Source organism: Meriones unguiculatus, chromosome 6 (assembly GCF_030254825.1).
Source record: "Meriones unguiculatus strain TT.TT164.6M chromosome 6, Bangor_MerUng_6.1, whole genome shotgun sequence".
NCBI classification, from domain to species: Eukaryota; Metazoa; Chordata; class Mammalia; order Rodentia; family Muridae; genus Meriones; species Meriones unguiculatus.
This window is the reverse complement of record NC_083354.1, coordinates 136,017,919-136,035,327: the sequence shown is the minus strand read 5'-3', so window position 1 is coordinate 136,035,327 and position 17,409 is coordinate 136,017,919. Positions and strand designations below refer to the sequence as shown.

General features: G+C 40.2%; 1 long non-coding RNA gene across 4 annotated transcripts in view; it reads left to right on the top strand.

The window, feature by feature from the left end:
• Positions 1-11,069: 11,069 nt before the first annotated feature.
• Positions 11,070-17,409, top strand: part of LOC132654773 (uncharacterized) — a 662,496-nt gene continuing 656,156 nt past the window's right edge. For all 4 annotated transcript variants that reach the window (XR_009592487.1, XR_009592486.1, XR_009592489.1 and 1 more), the window contains exon 1: positions 11,070-11,534. This is a non-coding gene — a long non-coding RNA (uncharacterized LOC132654773). The remainder of the gene's footprint in view (positions 11,535-17,409) is intronic.

Sequence of the window (17,409 nt, the reverse complement as noted above, 5' to 3'; positions counted from 1 at the left end):
CCCTGACACACCTGGCCTCAGAATCTTTCCTTAGTTTCAGAGCAAGATTCCATAACCAGTTTCTTGTATCCTTGACTTTAAAGACAGAACCACATGGCTAAATCTTCCATGTTCTGCTGGAAGATTGATGGGGCTGGAACACTCCCTCATCATTATGTCTGCATCAGCTTTTGGTTGTTGGATTCTCTTCACTCTTAGGTGTTTCTTTAACTCCTTTCTGGAGAGCCTTTTATTTTCACAAGTTGGAGGCTTAGCTTGGTGGGGTCTTCTCCTGAGGTCACCACTCACTTTATTCCACTTAGCATCAGGCTTTTATTTAATCTATTCATCTTCTTGAACATAGGACTTAGATCCATTACACTTCCGGTGCCCCTTTTCTCCTCAAACTGTACATTTTGTATTTTTCCTTGCTCAGCTTGTTCCTCTTCATTATAGGTCTCCATAAGACTGGCCACTAATAATGGTGGGACTCAGTTAATAAATACTAGGTTTTTGAAATCTCCTCTTATAGTGCCATTAATCCAAAACTCTTCAATTTAGTCTCAGGCAGACTTTTCAGACCCAACCATGTTCTTCACTAAAATAACAGAATGATCTCCTGATCCTCAAGTCAAAGACTGCTGTTAGAGACTGGACCTGACCTTCAGCTAAGATTTGTTGCATAGGTGAGCAGCCTTGGGGAGATAGACTTAAGACTGTAGTTAAGAATCTAAAGTGTAAACTTTGTGTGATGATCCTCAGCATAATAAAATATAACTTTTGCTATACTAACACAATAAAAGGTCCAAGAATACAATAGGCATTTGATCCATAAGGTTAGATGTCCCCAATGGTCTTCAGTGTAGGCCAGAATTCCAAATGCCAGCAAAGAAATGGAATTGCCACCAAGGGTGAGAGGAAGCAGGCCAAGAGAGCAAGCTTCCCTTTTCCCTGTCTTTTATATAGGCTGCCAGTAGAATGTGTGGCCCAGCATAAAGGTGGCTCTTCTCACCCCAAAAGATCCAGATTAAAGTAGATCTTCCTACTTCAAATGATTTATTTAAGGAAAAAAAAATCCCCCACATTTGAACCTAGCCCCTTGAGTTTTAGTTAATTGCAGAGGTAATCAAGTTGACATCCAAGAATAGCCATCATACACATATGAACTTTGTCATTTGCCCTTTTCTCTAAGCCATTCTCCTTGGCTTTTAGGAAAAACAGGTCTGATCTATAACTGAATTTTGATGAGTCAAAACTACTTTTTTTTTTTTTTTAGCCAGCAATGCTCCTATCACTGATCCTGAGATAACAATCAACATGGCCACTCTTTGAGATTTTCTGTCTCCTGGATTTGCTTTGTAGACCAGGCTGGCCTCAGACTCACAGGGATCTGCCTGCCTCTGCCTCCCTGTGTGCTCGGATTATAGGTTCACACCACCACACCCAACCTGTGTCTACTTTTTGACCTACCCTAGATCTTAAAACTTCTCCCAAAGGATCCCAGTGGTGTGAAGCGTAACATGTTATGTGGGAGTGAATATTAAGATTGGAATAAAAGAATGTTTTGTCAATGCTTGCAACCAGGAGGAATTGGGGCTGCTTTTTAAATTGCCATCTGAAAAACTGATGTATCTTGTGAATATTTTTGTTATTTAATACATTCTGAGCCCAAATGTGCTCCTCTGTTTCTGGCATAGCATGTGTTCCATTTGAGTTTATGTTACTGTGATAAAATACCCGGACACTAAGCTACATAGAAGTGAACGGGTTTATTTCAGATCACAATCGTAGGTTATGGACTATCGTTGTGAGGAAGTGTCTCAGTCACTTTTCTATGGCTGTGAAGAGACACCATGAACAAGGGAACTTTTACAATCAAAAACATTTAATTTAAGGGGAAAGGCTCGCTGACAGCTTGAGAGCGTCAGTGCTTGATCACGGTGATGGGATGCAAACAGGCAATAGTGATGGAGCAGTAGCTGGGGGCTTTCCGTCTTGATCCAAGAGCAGGTGGCGATAAAGACTGAGATTGACATGGGCTTTTGAAACCTCAAAGCCCTCCCCCCCAGGGACACACTTCTTCCAACAGGCCACAGCTACTCCAGCAAGACCATATCTCCTAATCCTTCCCATACAGTTCCACTAAATTGGAACCAAGTGTTAGGTCCAACAGGTGCCTAATTTCCAGAGAGGCAGATGAAGGGAACTCAGAAACCGAATGGATGCAAAAGCGAGTGGTTTATTCAAGCCACTGCGCGAAGTGGCTGCCCTCCAAACAGCCCCGAGAGACAATAGCCTGGGTTTTTTTTAAAGGAAAAAGCAGGGAAGCTCGGGGGTTGCAAGCTTGGCAGTTTAGGATTGGGTGAAGAGGCTATAGGGGGGTTGACTTTTAAAATGATTGGTTCATTTTAGGTGTCCATGTCCAGTCAGTCCCGTCCCCCAGTTGTCAGGCAACACTACCTAGTACTGCAGATCTGGACATTCTTCCTCAGTGGGGTGGAAACCTTCGTCATTCCTTTGCAGCAGGGCGGGTCTTGTCTCAATTCACCCGCTTCTCCTTTCCTGTGTGTCCTGCTTTCTGGAAAAGTACTGGCAGAACTTAGTTTAATATGGGGTATAGAATTCATAAAGACACTTGTAAAGTTAACTTGTTCCTTTCACAAGCACTCAATATAGGAGCGTATTGGGGCCATTTTCATTCAGACCACCACGGGAAGTCAAGGTGATAGGACGCTGAAACTGCCCTTAGTTCTTCTGTTATAAATAAAATCAGCCATCAGTTCCTTGCCTCTAAATCAGAAGTTTGTATTATTTTGAGTCTAATGGGAAAAATAAAAGGCTGCCTATTCTTTATGCAAATAACAGTTTGCCCAAACTGTAAAACACGGAGTGATGGATTACATATACAAATAAAATATTACCACTTATGCAATTTATTTGTGTGTGTGCTCGTTTTTCTAGGACAGGATTTCTCTGTGTAGCCTTGGCTAGTCTGGACTCTCTTTGTAGCCTAGGCTGGCCTTTAACTCACAGACATCCATGTGCTTATGCCCCCCCAAGTGGTGGGATTACAGGTGTGTGCAACTGTGCCTGGTTTATCATATCATATCATATCATATCATATATTATATTTTGTATTGTATTGTATTACTCCTTATTATAGTAAATCAGGAACAATGTGGATACATGGGCTTATCAAAACTAGATTGATGATAAAGCCAGGTCTATAAATTTATTAAACACACCAGACCAAATAAAAAAGTACCCCTTATCTGAGTAATATCAAAGAAAAACATCTACTGCCAGAGCAGGACAGCATTCACCAACCTGGGGTGTGACTCAGCCAGGATTTATGACTCAGCATGATCTCTCTGATCTGCCTATTGATGAGACCCATCTGCTCCAAGGCCTAATTTGTTGTCTTAACACATCAGCTAATTTTCTGCAAGGACTCCTTTGCATCTGAATTGGCTTTCTGCTCTTGTCTTGAGTAAGGACATTTAAAACTGGATAGCTTCCTTATTGTTTCTTAGCAACTATGAGCTTCACATCATCCTGTGAAATGTAATATTGACCCAAGAGTTAGTATTATTATTTAAGACAGGGACAAAAGAATTTGGTCCTAGATATCAATTTGAAATCAGAAGTGTTTGCTGCATTACAGCCAATGACAGTGATTTGGCTTATGAATTTATTGCTGTTCAATGAATTCTAACATTATGGAAAGATCTAAGCATGTTCATTGTTATGGGTTCAGGAATAACCACACTGACCCCTCAAACATCACACTTAGATTGATGGAAGTTCATTGAACGCCAAACAAAATCTGACCTGTCAGGCTCATGATCTGTTCTTGGGAGCCATTGACATTGGTCTGCTCCTAAGGCAGGTATTTTATACAAAAACAGAAACAAAAACAAGCAACCGAGCAAACGAGCAAACAAACAAAACAAAAAAAGAAACCACGTAACAAAATGCAACCGGGTATCCAAGTATAGGGAGCAACATTACGTTATTTTGACTATATAGACAAAAAGTTTCTAACTGACCTTTAATTTGAATGTCCAGGTAACAAAGTATACAAAGTTTGAGAAATGAAACCATAGTGACATAATCAAAATGGAGCCACGGAGGCAAAATGGCTCCTGATATGCTAAAGGCAGCAGCGGGTGTTAACAGAGGAGCTGTAGTTATGCTAAAAACTAATGTAGGTCTCAATAGTGTTTAAGCAGGTTACAGCATTCCGGTTTCTGACATAACTTGCTCATGACATATGAACTATTGATGCTTTAAAACACGAAAATTCTAACCATTCTATTTTACCAAAGACTCAGGAGCCAGCTGCTACTAGCTCAGAGAGGCAGAGAAAGCATTGAATTGATCTTCCTACTCAGCTCACATCCCAGAAGGAAAAGGCCAAAATTCCAAAGCTAAAAGCTTGCTAGCTCAGCTGATGGCCCAGGAGGAAAAGTCCTGGTAGCTCAGCTGACAGCAAAGGAGGAGAAAGCCAACAGCTAAAAGGCCAAGAGCTAGGGAGCTTCTTCTACAATTTCTGTATCCATTCCTCTGTTGAGGAACATCTAGGTTGTTTCCAGATTCTGGCTATTACAAATAAAGCTGCTACAAACATGGTTGATCAAATGTCCTTGTTGTGTACTTGAGCATATTTTGGATATATACCTAGGAGTGGTATAGTTGGATCTAGAGGAAGTGCTATTCCTATTTTTCTGAGAAATCCCCAGATTGATTTCCAAAGTGGTTGTTCAAGGTTACATTCCCACCAACAATGGAGGAGGGTCTCCCTTTCTCCACAAACTTTCCAGCATGCATTATCCCTTAAGTTTTTTATCTTAGCCATTCTGATGGGTGTGGAGGTGGAATCTCAGGGTCGTTTTGATTTGTATTTCCTGAATAACTAAAGACATTGAGCATTTCTTTCTCATTCCTCTGTTCAGAATTCTTTTTTTAGCTCTGTGCTGCAGTTTTTAAATTGGATTACTTAGTTTGTTGGTGTTTTATTTCTTCAGTTCTTTATATATTCTGGATATTTGCCCTCTGTCAGATTTTCGGTTGTTGAAAATATTTTCCCAATTTGTAGGTTGTTTACACAATGGACTACTACTCAGCAATTAAAAACAAGGAAATCAGGAAATTAGCAGGCAAATGGTTAGAAGATTGTCCCGAGTGAGGCAACCCAGAAGCAAAAAGACACATATAGTATATACTCACTTACATGTGGATATTAGCCATATAATATAGGATAAACACACTAAAATCTGTAATACTAAGAAGCTAAACAACAAGGGAAGAGGCTGAAACCTCACTCAGAAGGGCAAACAGGATAGACATCAGAAATAGGACAAGACAAGGAAAAGGACAGGAGCCTTCCACAGGAGACCCCTGAAAGATTCTACCCACCAGGGTATGTATGGAAGGAGATATTGAAACTCATAGCTAAACTTTGGGCAGAGTTCCATAAACCGTATGGAAGAAGAGGGAGGAGAAAGACTTTGAGGGGACAGGAACTCCATAAGGAGACCAACAGAGCCAAAAAACCTGGGTCCAGGGGAACTTGCCGAGATTGATACTCCAACCAAGGACCATGCATGGAGAGTTCCTAGACCTCCTGCTCAGAGAAAGCCCACAGGCAGCTCAGATTCCAAGTGGGTTCCCTAGTAAGGAGAACAGGGGATGTCTCTGACATGAACTCAAGTGGCTGGCTCTTTGATCACCTCCTCATGAGGGGGGAGCAGCCTTACCAGGCCACAGAGGAAGACAATGCAGCCAGCATTGATGAGACCTGATAGGCTAGGGTCAGCTGGAAGGGGAGGAGGACCTCCCCTATCAGGGGACTAGGGAAAGGGTATAGGGAGAAAAGAGGGAGAGTATGTGAGACTAGGAAGAGACAAGGCAGGGGGCTACAGCTGGGATACAAAGTGAATAAATTGTAATAAATAAAAAATAAAAATTAAGCCCTTTTTAGTGGTGTGTTAAATATGATTCTCTGAAAGTCCCTCCTTTCTGTTAATCCCTCTTGACCTAGGGTTAACTTTATTAAATCCTGTGTATAGGATGCTCTTGGGTTAATGGTGTTAGGGTATTGGAAGGGGTTGGGGTGGAGAAGGGTGAGAGATATGATAAGCCAAATAAAGGAGTGTAAAAAAACATGCCAACATATGGACACATCTGTGTGGGGGGTTTCTTAATTGCTGGTTGTTGCATGAGGGTCTAGCACACTGTAGGCAGTGCCATCGTTAGGTGGATGTGTCCAGCTTTATAGAACTGTAGCTGAGCCAGCCAGAGAAGCCAGTATTAGTCGGCATTCCTCGTGGTCTCTGCTTTAGTTCCTGCCTTGAGCTCTGCCCTGGCTTCCCTCATGGCTGGACTGGGATCTGGAAGTCCCACTAAGATGCTTTCCAAATAAAAAATATCTAACAGAAAAACTGGGATTCAGATATCTACCAGTATTTTTATCATTTCAAAAGAGATAAATGAGATAGTACATACATGAAAGAACTTTAAGAAGGCAAAATCACTTTGGTAAATTGTGGCCGTATATTTTCTTGCTTGAGGGGCAAAGAATGCGGCAAATATGGTAGTAAAGCTGGAGCATGTGGATCAAGAAAAAAATGAGAAAAATATGTGGGGCGCGTTTGCGTTTGTGTGTATACATACATAAATATATATGTCATATGAACATACATCATATGAAAATACATATATTTATATATGTGTTTGTATGTAAAAACAACCTTTTCTTGAGCATCTACCAAACACCAAGAGTTTAAGAGTTAGAGCTGTTGATATGTCAGGCATACTCCCAGGGAATGCTTGCTTGACTGGGCAAGATAGTAGAAACAAACATGAAATTAAGTGATGGCAGTGATTTTAAAAAACACAACACACTAAAGGACCAATAAACTGTTTAATAGTAGAAGGTCCAGAGAAGCCTGTCCATTAGGGGGCACTTCAGCTGAGGTCTGACTGAAAGAAATACTCGGCCAAGGTCAGTATGAATAAGAGCAAGATTTCTTGGTGAAGTGTGAAGGGGGGTGTGGAATCAGGCTAGGAGAGGACAGCCCAGGAGAACTCTGTCCTCCATGCTAAATACCACAGTAAGCCATTGGGGGATTCTGAGCAAGGAGATAAACAGTTCTTGTTACAAAAGCTCTCTGGCTGCAGTGGGAAGAGATTCTTAGCACACACGCTCTTCCCAGGTTTGTGTGTGGGAATGTCTGTGAGGGACTGTCTTGACTCTTAACTGTCTTAGGAGAGCCCAGCCCATACGGGTAACACTATCAGAGACAATGGCTCGTGGCTGTATAAGAAAGCTAGTTGAGCATGAGCCTGGGAGTGAGCAAGCTGGTAACTTGTGAGTCTGTCCTTCAAGCTTCTGCATGGGCTTCTGCTTTGACTCTCCTCAATAATGGACTGTAACTCTGGAGTGCAAGCCAAATAAATTCCCTGTGTTGGAAGTTTTGTCAATGTGACACTAACCACAGCCACCTAGAAAGAGGGAGTCTTATTGGGAAATATCTTCATTAACATTAGCCTGTCAGAGCAACAGAACCAGGAATTTGAACACGGGGTCTTTCCAGAGACTCACACTCCAACCAAGTACCATGCATGGAGATAACCTAGAACCCCTGCACAGATGTAGCCCATGGCAGTTCAGTGTCCAAGTGGGTTCCATAGTAATGGGATCAGGGACTGCCTCTGACGTAATCCGATCGGGGTATCTATAGGACATTTTTTTAATGACTTTTTTTTTAGTGTGGGAGCATCCCACTATGGATGAGCCACACTGGGCAGGTTTGCATAAAAAGGAAGCTGAGCAAGCCACGGAAAGTAAGCCAGTGCGTTCCTCCGCGTTCACGCCTCAGCTCCAGTGGTCTCAGTCTGCATCCCGACATCCCTCTATGACAGACTGTAATACAGCAGTGCGAACCAAATACACCTCCCTTCTCCCGCAAGTTGTGTTGTTGTCATTTTGTTTTGTCACAGCCACAGAAATCAAACTAAACAGATGCCTATCTGTAACTAACTATATGCTGCTTGGCACTGTTGTCTGTACCTTAAATTTTCTCAGCTCACTTAATCAACCTTCTGTGATACACTGATTTTATTAGTATTTTGCAAACATCTATCATCTCTCTATCCATCTATCTATATATATATCATCTATCTATCTATCTATATATATTGATCGATCTATCCAATATATCATCTATCACCTACTTATCTATCTACGTGTCTGACTATATATAAACCAACTAATGGCTGATGAAGCTAGCATTTGAAGCTAGGAAGCCTGCCTTCAGTTTCTGTTCACCTTTCATCACTTGTATTAATATGGTTTGTGTTAATATAAAAAAAAATAACAACCAGAGACAGGCTAACTTCATTAAAAGAGGAGAAAATATTCTGTATTAAGGGTTGTCTCTTTTCTGTATCTACTCACCCTTACTTTTCTTTCCTCCTCATATGTTTTTTTTTCAGTGCTGAGAACTGTACCTTCAGCCTCATCCATCTCCATTATTTAGCTTCAGTCTGGATTCATGGGCATTCCTATTGTATTCTCATCTGTATCCCCATTTTCCTCTGAACATTTTTTTGGTGAATACTTCCAGTGATAGCCACTGAAAGCTCTTTCATGTGGCTTTTGGGTCCCTTACACAGACTCCTGTCAATACACATTTAAAATTTTTGTTTGGGACCAGGTAGATGGCTCAGCAGATAAAAGCTTTCTGAGTTAGCCTGAAGACCTGAGTTCAAACTCAGTTCTTGGAACCCAGAGTAGAAAGATAGAACTGACTCTTGAAAGTTGTTCTGTCTTCTATACACATGATATAGAATGATGGTGTGTGTGTGTGTGTGTGTGAAAGAGAGAGATGTGATAATAAATAAAATACAATGAACTTGTTTGATTTTAGTTTTGTTTTATAAACTGGTGTTTCATACCTTTTCCCATTGCAGAGGCTTGAGATTCTCTTTGCTAAAATCTCTTTGCTAAAATCAGTCTTTTTTCTGCAGCCCCCAAATATCAATTTCTTAGGAACAAAGTCTGTAGAGGATTAAGCAGCATCTCTGGCCTCTGTCCATTAGATGCCAATAGCAACCTTACTCTGGTGGTTCTGAAGATTAGTATCTCCAGACAATATTATGCTCCTCTGCGATGAGGCAGAATGGATTTAAGTGATGAACCAGTGCTATAGAATGAGAGTGGCTGAAAATACAGTAAGAGAAAATGGTGCTAAGCAATGGGGTTGCAGCATAAACCTCTGAACACGTGTGCAGACACTGGGGAAGGATTCATAGAGCTTTGCATAGGAGATGCCATTTGAACGGAGAACTCATTTATGATTCTCAGTTTTACTGATCAACTATAATGACCCAGACAAGAGGCTTACCTTCATTATTCTCACACACATCTTTATCCATCCATTTATTTATTAAATGCAGTGCGTGAGGTGTGTCAGCATGTAGATGCACTTGCCCGTGTGAGCACTGTGGGTGCGAGGGGTTTGCATCAGGTGTCTTCCTTTACGACGCTTCGCCGTACTTTTTGAGGCAGGGTCTCTCACTGAACCTGGAGCTTCATTTCAGATGAGGCGGGCAGCCAGCCAGCCCGTAGGATCCACCTGTCTCCACCCTGCTCCTTCCTGCATTCACAGGTTCTAATGCTTGTGTAACAAGTTGCTTTCTCCCCAGCCTGCAGGAAGCCATTCCTCAGCCCCAATTTCACATCTTCATATCAGGAATTACTGTTTTTTTATAGCTGAAGAAACTAAGGACCGTAGGCACAAAGCAACCTGCTTAGGACATGTGACTGGAGAACTAGCCTTGAGGCCACTTAACATCTGCCTATGATGTTCAAGCCTGTCTCAGCCCTCTCCCTTGTAAGTTTACACCACCTGTCACCGTGGATAAGGCATCAGCAACGGTCTACAGACACGATTCCAGCCAGTCTAACTCCGTGAACCAGAGTTCACAGGGATTCCTTATGGTACCTGGGTGACTCAAAGGGAGCTACACCGCCCAAACACTCACCAAAGTGTGGGTGACCACTGTCGAAATCGGCGTCTTTGAAGCTCCTTCATAAGTTGTAGTCAGATTCTCTAGAGAGTCCTTTTCCCAATGTTCACCCTTATGAATGTCCCATGCCTTTTAAGCTTCTTGTTTTGAGCCTTCTTCTTCCAGGAGTGAATGTTTTAACTCAGAGGAAATAGTCATGCAACACATTCCATCTTAAGCTTATTATTATTTTTTCATTGAATTTGAGGCTCTTGAGGTGAGGAACAACTCTGTGTTTAAGTTTTCTTCTTAGCACAACAATGGCAGTGTGATACTTACCTGATAAATGTTTAATCAGAGTTACCATTGGTGTCCACACCTCCAATCCACCTCTCAGATTGTGCCTTTAGCCCATTCTCTTTTCTGGGTAAATACTGTTCTGTTTGTGGCAGAGTCCTCATTTCTGAGCTCTCTAGTCATCTCCCCGTGTCATTCTGTTCACAGTTCTCTTCACCGTTTCCTTCTTAATACCCCAAATGTGTAGTTGGTCGGAGTCATGACCTTTTCAAACAGACTATGGCCACAGGCAGTGTGCCTTGTATCAGAGATGCAAAAAACAACTTCTTTGAGGAAGAAAAACCAGTTACATCTGATAGTAAAGTATCAGAATGTGTTACTATTTGTTTCCACATATACTGCCAATTATCCAATTTGGACAACTCTTTCTCCCCTAGACTCCTGCATTATTTTAAGGGGTACATTCTCTTTCATTTGTTAGCATAATAACAGGGGAAACACTGCATTTTTCCCCTTTATTGTTCCTATGACTTTTGAATGAGCTATTTGCAGGTGTAATGAAATTTTAAGTCTGTTGAATTAGAAGTTAGTCTGTTTTCAAGACTCACTTTTTTCCCCCCTTTGCTGAAATTCTGGTCTAATTTAAAAAACAGTAGATCATAGTTAAATAAAACTGTACCCAGGATAACCCTAATTTCCATATGCAGATTTATCTGCACTGACAGCCACCCCCTTCTCTCTTTCTCTCTCTCTCTCTCTGCTTTCCCTCCTCTCCATCTCCCTATTGCATTGTGTCTGACTGATTTTCAGAGCACCTTCGCTGTTTCTCCCTCTCATTCTCTTTCTGTAAAATATCTAGACAGGAAGGAGGTGGCTGCAGAAGCTGAACAAACAATCTCATGTTCTGGCTGCAATGTCATCGTTCTCTCCCTATTCTAGGGGGGTGAAGTTACCCAGGAAGGGATGCAGAGGAGCTGAAAAAGAAGGGGGGTGTTTCTCCAGAGGCTGCTGCGGTCAGGGGCAGGGACTGCCACCAGATGTGCCTGCCTTTCTGGGCTTTGACTCGAAAGAGACAGCAGGAGAAAAAATTGAGAGACAAAAGCCTCGGTTAAATGATCATTTTCTTTATTTAATATGGCAGCAGACACTCTCTGCATAGGATCAGCGTGCCGAGCATGAAGTGGACTTTCCTACTTGCCTGACAGGAGTCAGGCAGATCCCTGTTTGCTAAATGAGCATCCAAGGTAAGAGGCACTGCTTCAGATACTTGCTTATTTTCCTAATCAATTGTATCTCTTATATATATATTTCATCTTCAATCACAAACAGTGTGGTGGGGGCAGATCAGTGTTAACTGCATCTAAAGAGTTAAGAAAAAGCAGTGGTTTAATAGATGCAACTCAATTCCTCGAGGCTGGCTACTTTGTCGATGATGTATATACTGTTTGTTTTTGGGGAAAATGTTTGGTTTAAGAGCACACTAATGCCATCATCATCCACCAGTGGTGACAATAGTGCTGTTCAGACTCCGAAAAAAACTTTGCCAAGACAGTGAGCTACAGATGCTTGTGGTATACGTTTAACCCACATACAAATATTATAACTCTTATTAAAATGACAGGATTGTTTTTTTTATCATAGAAGGAATGAATGCTGCATAATTAAGTACAGTATTTAATTTGGCTGTTGTGAAGCAAAAGAATAAGGTAATAATTTTTATTGTACTAATCAGTCTCAAGATGTTCTCTGTGTTAATTGGGTTAAAAAATTGCAGTACTTATTAGAAATTCTAATTTCACAATGCAGTGCTGACAATAAGCGCAGCCAGTGAATTATTCACATCTTTAATTTGCTCACTTAATGACAGTGTTCTGTAATCAGAGTGCAGGGACTGCTGCCTATGCATTATGTATGATGCTCAGGACTTAAATGCAGGACATTATGAAGCTCTCAGTGGTTCAGTAATTAGTTTTCCACAAGACAGGATTTAGATATTCACAGATAAAAGTCCACAGTTGGATAATGCCAAGGTTGCACAACACAAAATAACAAAGAGAAGGAAGCTCAAAGTTCAGATGGAAACTTCATCTGTAGAGCTGTCCACCGGAGGAGAGAGGATCATGGTACCTTAAAGAGATGCCTGGCTCTGATCACATGTTTGAAAACTGTTTTTGAACAAAGTTGTAGCAGGCGAGACGTTTGCACAATTTCAGTGAACCAGAGGGGAAAGATAAAACCTTTTTAATTAGTGTTCACAGAAGCTCCGCAACATATCCTCCTAACAAGTCTGTGGCTGCATAGCAGGCCCTCTTAGGGTGCTTTGTAATTTAGTTAGTGCAAATGCAAATCAGGTTACAATGGTGTTTGGCTGTGAATGTGCATGTAAAAGGGTTACATGCCCAAGAGGAGGTGGAGCTTGCCGGTCGTTTTGTTCCAATTGGGTCTGAAGGCAGGCTTGAGACTCAAATGGGATATTAAGTGAATCTGGGCATGAAGGGAAGTAGGTTGGAACTGTCAGTGCAACTTTGAAATGTCTTAGACTTGTCAGTTGGAGTTCATTTTTGAATGTTCTGTCATAAATTATATACGTGAGTGGACTATTCCGAAACATTAGCGAAACTTTAGAAATGTGTACAAACTTTAGGAAAACATTTCACATTTTTAGTGAAACTTTTTTAAGAGCCCATTTTTTTTTAAATTAAACTAGCATATTTGTGAAGACTTCTTTAATCTTTACTAATATAACATCATCGTTTTATCGTTTATCTGTCTATACATCGCACTCACTTCTCAATCCCAAGAATAAGAGTTCTAAGTAAAAACCAGCATCTGGAAATTGAATTGTCAGTGTAACACTTTTTTAAAAAGTACTTCTATAGCTTAGAAGATTTTTTTAAAATCTTCTATTTGTTACAATTGAAAAACTGCAAGCAAACATAGGGTTTAAAAGAATGAAATGAAAATGCTGGGTCTCCTCTACATCTGAATATTCCTTAAATAAAAAGTAGGCGGGCACAGTGACTCATTCTTGTGGTCCCAGCTGCTGGGGGTGGATTTGGTGAGGAGCAAAGGCTGGTGGATTACTTGATCCTATGGGTTTTAGGTCCTGCTGGAATGAGCAACATGGGGAAAACTTGTTTTAAAAGCCATGTCTCCAAAACCATTTTCTAACTTGTCATCTCCTGTGACTTCAACAGAATGAAACTTTTTTCCTTTTTTTGGCAGGGAAGTTCTCAACAGGGGTTGAACTGGTGTGCTAGGTGGCTGAGCAGGTGCCCTGACTTGCATTTGGGTTGAATCCATGTTAGCGTCCACAGACAGACACTGTCTCTTATGAGAGGATGGTAGTGGTAGCTACATAGGAATAAGTAATTTTTAAAAAACGTTAGGGGGCTGTGAATGCATTTTCGTGGTCGAGTGTGTTTGACCTTCTAAATTCAATCTTCAGTACAGCAAACAGACTCCTACAGGTCTGATCCCACAATTCCATTGCCAGAAGTAGCCTATTCTATTCATTTGATAGCAGTCTCTTCATTTACCTGTCTGCTTCAGAACCAGCTGAGAAGCTTGCATGGCTCCACTGCATACGTCCCATTCAGGTGTATTTTAGTAATACTTGCTTTTTTTTTTTCCTTAATAAAGTTTCAAAATTGATTCTGCACTTGTGAACAACTTCCATAGGGATCACTGCTGTGCTCTAACCTCAGAAGAACTCTGGAAAGTGACACCGTTACACTGACAACATTTTCTCTACTTGATGTTATCAATGGAAACATAACAAGAAGAAAACAGAGCTTTGTTGAGCTAGCTTCAGGAAGCCTGTAAAATTAACTAATGAATATATGAAAGAGACGTAAGAAACCAGATTATAAGGGTATGCAAAGCCTTATATTTAGGATTTGTTCTCATTAAATTAGAGGAAAAGAGTCCTAAGAGCAGGCGAAAGAGTTAGAAACACATCCCTTCCCACAGTTAGGAGTCCCAGAAAAGCACCAAGCTAACAGCTACAATGTAGAAGTAGAGGGCTTGGTACAGACTCCTGCCTCCTTCCGTTCTTGCTGCCTCAGTCTCTGTGAGCCCACATGTGGCGGTGTTTCCTGGTGTCCTCCATTCCCTCGGACTCCTATAATCTTTTCTCCCTCATATTTTGTGGGATTCCCCAGCTCCAAGGGGAGGGGCATGATGGAGACTTCCAACTTAGACTCTTTCTCTGCATAATGTCTGGTGGTGGGTCTCTTGATCTACTCCCATGTGCTGTGGGAGGAAGCCTTTCTGACGATGACTGGATAAGACTCTGACCTATGAGTGTAGCAGATTATCTTTAGAAATTACTTCATTGATTTTTTTTTCAGACCAGTTTGGTTTCACCCTATGTCTCTGGTCTGCTAGTCTCTGGTTCCTGGCCATCCAAGCAGTGTTAGGCATGGGCTCCCTTTCATGAAGAGGGCCTCAAGTTAGAACAGACATTGGTTACCCACTTCCAAAGTTTATCGAACGTTTTTAAAAATCTCTGATTATCAAGGATATTTGCCTGTACTCTTATTTTCTTGATGTTGCATTTTTTTTTTCATGGTTTTGGTATTAGAATGATACTAGCTAGCTTCATAGAGGAGTTTGGGTTCTTCTCTGTTTCTCTCTGTGTGTGTATTTTGTTGTTTGTTTTTAACAGCTTAACAAATATTGACAGTATATCTTCTTTGAAAGTCTGCTAGAATTCTGCTATGAGCACATCTGGCCTTTGATTTTTTTTAATTTGAAGGCTTTTGCTATTTCAATATGCTAGGCTATTTATCTCCTCTTCATTTAATTATGATGGCATGGATGTAGCTATAAATTTGTCTATTTCTTTTAGATTTTCTAACTTAGAGGTAATGGTTTTTAAAGTTTTCCCTTACAGTATTCTTAATCTCTGGTATCTGTTGTAATATTTCCCTGCTCATTTCGTATTCTGTTAGTTTGGGTCTTCTTGTTCTTTCTTTTGGTTAGTTGGGTCTGTCAATATTGTTTATCATGTCAAAGTACCAGTTCTTAGATTTATTGATTCTTTGTACTTTTTTCTTTGTTCCTATTTTATTAACAGTTCCTCTAATTTTAATTTAATTTTTTTTTCACTAACTAGCGGATTTGGATTTGGTTCATTCTTTTTTTTCCCAATTTTTAAATGTATATTATTAAGTCATTTATTTATTTAATCTTTTATTGTTTTTAGGATGTCAGCACTTAGAATTATAAATTTGCATAGTATGACTATTTTCATGTGCCCATTGAAAATAGTTTTTGCCATATTGTGTTCTCATTTTCAGTTACTTCTAAGAATTTTAAATTTTATTTCTTAATTTCTTCTCTGGGCCATTCATTTTTCAATAATGAGTTACTCAGTCTTCATGAGTTCACATTTTACTAGAGATCTGTTTGCTGTCAATTTTAGGTTCTATTGCATTATGGACTACCTTCATTACTTCTGTGATTAAACATCATGGCCAAGGCAATTTATAAAAGAAAAAAATTTAATTTGGGGCTTACAAGTTTCAGAGGGTTAGATTCCATGATGGCAGACCAAAGGCAAGGCGGTGGGAAATAACTGAGAGCTTATGTTTTGGTTTGAAAATAGGAAGCAAAGGGCAAGACACAGGAGGCATAGCAGGAGTATTTCGACACTTCAAAGCCTACCCCAGTGACAACCTTCCTTCCATGCCTCCCCAAAATATTCTACCAACTGAGCCAACTATTCAAACACATGATCCTATGAAGCTCATTCTCACTCAAACCATCGTATTTTCAGGACACATGACGTTATTTCAATCATTCTGAATTGCTAAGCATTTGTTTCGTACCTGAGCCTGTTGTTTATTTTAGTTGCACTTTGCTGCACTTCTGAGTAGAATATATGCCTTTCTGTCTTTGTGGAGAATACTTTGTACATATTCGTTAAGCATATTTGATATATGGTATCCTCATTTAATTCCAATGTAACTATTTTTTTCATCGTTGTTGTTGTTGTTGTTCAGATGACCTGTCTATTGGAGAAAGCAAGTTGTTGAAATCACCTATTATTACTGGGTTAATGTTAATATGTGTCTTTTTAGTTTTCGTTTGAAGTCTGTTTTGTCAGATGTTAGGATAGCAACGGCTGCTTGCTTCCTGGTCACATCTTTTCATTCTAAGGTGTTTCCTATTTCTAAAGCTAAGAAGAATTTCTTGTGGACAACAGATGCATGAATTTTATTCTTGATTCATTCAGCCTGTGTCCTTTGACTGGAAGTTAAAGCCATTAATATTTAAAGTTATTATTGAAATGTGTGTTGGTTGCAGTAATTGTGTTGCTATATTATGCTCTCATTGCTACTTTTTGCTTTAATAATTAGAGCTTGATTGTTTTGTATGTAGACTCTTGGCTTAAGCTTGAGCTGCTGGATATAAAAGTTTAAAGCTGTTTATACAAAGAAAGGTTTTCTTTCTCCTTCAGCTGGGCAGCTATTTTTTTTTAAGCTAATTTATTTTTTGTTTTAATTTTTTAATTTCTTTTATTCTTTGAGATCACAATGTGATTATTTCATTTCCTTTTTTCTTTCCCCCTCCAAACATGCCCACATACCTCTCTTTGCTCTCTTTTAAATTAATGGGTTCTTTTTTTCATTAATTGTTGTTATGTGTGTGTAAGTATATGTACATACATATGCTTTCTAATACACTCTGCTCAGTATGTATAATGCTACTTGTATGTATGTTTTCAGGGATGAGCATTTGGTATTGATAACCAGTCAGTGTGTTGTTCCTGGGGAAGACCATGTCTCCCACTCTCAACATTCCTTAGTGGCTAGCAGTTCTTTTTGTAGTGTTGAGGTGTGGTGGGCTTTCTGATGTTTATCTTAGCATGTCTATTGTTGTTGTCCTTGTTTAGCTCATCTTTAGGCAGTCATACTGGTGAGGCTTTATGGCTTCTGACATTTCTAGGAGACATGATCTCACAGTAAACTCCATGATCTTCTGGCTCGTATAATCTTTCTGTTCTCTCTTCTGCAATATTCCCTGGGCCTTAGGTTTGTGGCATGCATTCTTGTTGAGTACAGTTGTCTGGGTTGGCAGTCCTGGTCTTTTAGAACTTGGAATGCATTGGTT